General features: G+C 44.7%; 1 pseudogene; it reads right to left on the bottom strand.

Moving 5' to 3' along the window:
• Positions 1–1,567: 1,567 nt before the first annotated feature.
• LOC124689431 lies at positions 1,568–4,845 on the bottom strand (annotated as a pseudogene).
• Positions 4,846–5,097: the final 252 nt, after the last annotated feature.

The following is a 5,097-nucleotide window of genomic DNA, read 5'->3' as shown; positions in this document are numbered from 1 at the left end:
GCTCTGCTCCCTGGCCAGATCCCGTGCGGCGGCGGATCTGGATCGAACCTGAAGTCGTTGATGATGAAGGATGGCGGTGTTGCGGCCGGAGTAGGGTGGAGGCTCTCCGGAGTTCGAGGTCCGACGACTTCCCGTCCACTAGGGGACATCTTCCGATCCAAGGCTCTAGGGAAGATGCAGCGGCGGCGCGCCATCGGCACGTTCTGTTCCTCGCTGTAATTTCAATCTTGTTTGGGTGTCTTTCTGTAATTTCTGTCCTTTAATATCATCGGTGGTTTCCCGCAAAAAAAAAAAGCTTGGACGAAGTGGCTGCAGAGCTGTTGTCGACGAATCAGCTAGATCCATTCCATGGCGTGGTCTTCTCAAATTACTCGTTGGCTTCTAGGCCAGCAGTTGCCACTTGTAAAATTCTTGTAAGATCTTGAAATGATGTTCAGCCTGCTCCATAACAAAGAATCCCCCCTCGGGCTTTCACAGCGTAGGAACATGACGTTGCTGTATCATAGGCCACCAGTGGCGAACGCGACAGGCAACTGCAGCTTAATGGACGTTGCAGCCAGTGTGGCATGATAACTGGAAAAGAACATGACTCGTTGCTCACTGAACTCACCGGTTATTAGGATCATCATTTCATGGTTCACGCTTCAGACGCGTTTGGACCCGGAACTCTCAGGTGGCTCAGAAAAGAATCTCCTGTGGTGTCCAACTTCCCTCGAGATCACTGAGTGTGCTTTGCAGCATAGGATGGTTGGATGTTTATTCACTTCAGATTGAGAAGCTCCTTGCTCAGATATCATTTATCATAGTTACTACAGCTCCTCGTACGATTTCTGACAATACAAAAGCGTTACCATTCCGAACACTAAGACAGGGTATATACGATATTTTTCAGGTAAAAAGTGGACTATATGAAATAATAAATGCTCAAAGGAAAAACGAAGCAGAAGATCATGGATACTACAAAAGAAGCAACCAGCAGGCTGGGAAACTTGACATTGTAAGATAATCCAGCAGATACATAGCAACGGAACTAACTACATCACATTGAACCGGAGTTTGGAACAACCAAGTGACCAACTAGAAATCATCAAACATGCATCTAAGATATGGAATCAATTAAACGGAAGGAGGGTTGAGTGTTAGTACCAACATGAAGTAAGATGTGGCAACAAATGAGGAGCAACAGACACCGGAACAGAGGGCTGCATCAGCATTGATGTTGGCATGATCATCGGCAACAAGAGGGAACGAGGAATATGGCCTGTTAGAGAGACGGAGAGAAACCTCGTTAGAAACTCAGACTGAATCAAGTGAAAAAGAATAGGAGATTTGACGGGGCGGGCACATGCATGAAAAGATGGTGTTTCAGGGCAGGCAGCTACATGAGCCAGAAGCGGGAGACTCCGGGCCGGCATAGAGAGCGAGAAGCGGGAGACTCAGTCGTCGTCACCGTAGATCATCTTCGCCAGTATAAGATTCCCTACCAAGAATAAGGTGCATGAGCTTGGGCAGTGCGCCTAGTATGGCCATGCTTCTATCCCCTTCTGTCAGAGTGGTATACCATAATTTAATCGTTACCAAATGTAGCAGATCCCCAAACCAGCCTGGCATCTCCCCAAGACCACCTTCCAACTTCAGCGTCCTCAAGAAAGGGGGGAAAGAGGAAATTGAATGCAAGCACTTTAGCATCGTAACCAAGTGAAATTTCCTTGAGTTTTGGAAGGTGTTTGATACCAGTAATCCCTAATTCCAGCTCGCAGAAAGTGATTTCAATCTTTTCCAAGTGGGGCGAGGTCCCCACCTCAAATATCAACTCCCTCAGTTTCCTCATTTGGGACATAACAAGTTCCCGGAGATTTGTGAATGTTTCCGCTCTGAAAACTAGTTTCTCCCCAGAATAAGATTCCGTATCAAGATAAAGGTGCATGAGCTTGGGCAGTGCGCCTAGTATGGTCATGCTTTTATCCCCTTCTGTCAGAGTGCTATACGATAAGTTAATCTTTACCAAATGTAGCAGATCCCCAAACCAGCCTGGCATCTCCCCAAGACCACCTTCCAACTTCAGCGTCCTCAAGAAAGGGGGGATAGAGGAAATTGAATGCAAGCACTTGAGGGATGCCGGCCTAAAATAATCATCCACGCGAATATTAAGAGACCGGAGGGAAGTGAGCTTCTCAATGGATGCACAAAGAATCTCCCTCTTGTGCTGACTTGCCCCTAGTGCCACACTCAACTTTCTTAGCTTTATAAGCTCCCCCAGCTCTTTAACTGCTTTTCTACTAGTTCGCTCAATGTCCACAACTTCTAGTATCTCCAACTCCTTTAGATTGCTGATCCCTTTGGGCACTCTCACACCTTGAGAATTTGACCAACGGCAAGTCCAGGTCATGTGTACATACATCATAATCTCTGGACGATCCTCAGGATCAATTAAAGGAGAGTAAATAATAGGCAGGCAAAATGTGGAGGCTAACAACATCAAAGGATAAAATTTGTACACATTATCACCAAAGCTATCTTTCCTACAACGGAGGCTACGAAGGCTTGCTAGTTTAGTGATCTCAGTTGGTAGTGATGCCACATAACTCATTCCTATGTCCAAAGTTTGCAACCCTTGTAGCTTCCCAATGGATCTTGGGAGTTTGTAAACATGTACGTCTCTATTAGGCGTGATGCTGACATATTTCAAATGACGCAACATCCCTATGGAACTGATATCTTTTTGTGTGACGTCAAACTTGGCATCACACAAATCCAAGACTCTAAGCATCTTGAAGTCGGGCGAACAAACTGAAGGTGTTGGCTTCTTGGGTCTCTCACCAAACACAGTAAATGATCGGACATGGTTCCAATCCAAGCCTTTATCTGGGCACCAACTGCCTTGGTATGCTACATGACGGAAGTTATCCCCTGCTATGCCAGTTGCATTATCCCATGTGGAGCATGCAAACTTTTCTTCTCTAGCAATTGAGATCATGACATCGCGTACGATGTCATGAACTCGACATCTCTTCACAGCTCCTTCTATATTCACTTTTGATGGCAGGATCATGCTTCGGTTGATTAGGTCCTTAAAGTAACTATTTCCGACATCCTCAACACTCACCCCATCTCTCGCAACAACAAACCCCTCGGCTATCCATCTTTCTACCAGACGCCTCCTCTTAACCTCAAAATCCTCAGGGAATATGCTTAAATATAGAAAACATGACTTAAGATGAGAAGGCAAGTGGTTGTAGCTAAGAGTAACCACCCTCCTCATTGCTGCAAGGTTTTGGTTTCTCTCTATCTCTGAGGGGATTTGGTCATAAATATTTTGCCACTCATTAACCACTCTGGTGGCAAGCATGCCACCAATTGTGAGTATAGCTAGTGGTAACCGCCCAGATTTTTTTACAATCTTAGTAACTATGTTCTTCATGTCCTTGTCATTTTTCATATCTTCCGCAGTTTTTCCAGTCTTCCTTAGTAGCAACTTTATGGCATCATCTGTTTTTAGGGGCTCAAGGTGGTAGATAAGTGGTCTAGAAGATTCGAAACTACACTCCTCAGCTAAGCCAACATTCCGTGTTGTTACCATTATCCGACTAGCTTTGTTGTTACTACTAGGAAAAGCAATAATTTTGATCCATTTCCAATCATCTAAGTTCCACAAATCATCAAGAACAACAAAGTACCTCTTCTCAAGTAGCTCTTTCCTAAGGTAGTTGGCGAGGTTCTCTTCTCGCACTACATTCCCTTCGAGTTGCTTCTTCAATTCTCTATCACCCAAAAGTTCTTTGATCATAATTTTGAGAAGATCCATCCTGACAAATGACTGCGAGAGAGTGATCCAAGCACAACATGAAAAGTTTTCCATACTTTCATAAACCTTCCTTGTAAGCGTAGTCCCAAACCACCCATGCCAACCACACATACTACCTGAGTAGGGCCATTATTGGCATGGACATCTAGAAGCTTTATCAACTCTTCTTTGGGCTTCGAAAATCCCACAAGTTCAGCTTCATCGATGTTGGTACCTGACTGATTGCGGATATCTTCCATGCGAGACTCTCTCTCATCAATGGCTTTGACTAAGACTTGGTTCTTGTCAATTAGGTTGTACCGTGTGTTCCTGTTGCTCACTTCTTCAACCCTTCCTTTGAGATCACGGATTTGAATGGCGATTCGATGGCGATCTTTGAGTTTCATCAGATGCCGTGACAAGCTTTGACCTGCCACATGCACCATGAACTCACCAAGGCAATCTTCAATATTGTAGGACAGGTCCCTCACTTGCTTCGCCCAGACCTTGAGTAGTAGGTCTTTCTCCTTCATTGCTTCAGCAGCCACCAAGAATGCCTGCATTGTTTCTAGCTCATCTTTGATGAACCTGCCAAAAAGGGCACAAATAAACTCAATTAAAACATGATTCGTGCCATTCATGTATCCTATGACATGCAATGGTGCACACAAAATAATATCTTCACACCCATCAATCCAGGCAGATTTGAAGGTTGCCATGAATATACTTGGTGTCATTCTATGTATTAGAGTTGAGTAAAACAATGTATTCTAATCACGTTTATATATGTATGTATGTGTGTGTGTGTATATATATACATATATATATACACACACACACACCCACCCAACAAGAGATACTTGAAGTTCATAACTAGAAAAAAGGATGCACGAGGGTGCGGAAAGGTGCGTGACCAAAATAATTAAAAAGTTCATGCAAACATACCATATATCCTTGCGCACACCCATGAGAAGACTCATCTCGTCTGCGGCGGCAGAGGCTGCCTTGTTGATGGCGCCGCCCACCATGGACCTAGCCATGCTCAGCACCGTATCCGCCATCTCCCTGTGGCCGGTTCAGACCCCCTCGCAAGAGTTGCTAGATGTGTGTGTGAGTACTAGTGACTCGGATCACGGGGGAGGTCTACACCCTGCTTCGCACCTTACTCTCAAAATTATTAGATTTGGATCTGTCTCAAAGACTTCAAGGATATAAGGACATATAGAGCATCTTAGAGAGCAAGAGTGCAATCTGAGCAACTTCTTAGATTTAGGGTTCCTCAAAACTTGCTAGATGATATCTCAGGTCTTATA

This window comes from Lolium rigidum, chromosome 2 (genome assembly GCF_022539505.1).
Source record: "Lolium rigidum isolate FL_2022 chromosome 2, APGP_CSIRO_Lrig_0.1, whole genome shotgun sequence".
Taxonomy (NCBI): Eukaryota; Viridiplantae; Streptophyta; class Magnoliopsida; order Poales; family Poaceae; genus Lolium; species Lolium rigidum.
Note: the sequence above shows the minus strand (reverse complement) of the source record. Positions and strands in the feature narration are given on the sequence as shown.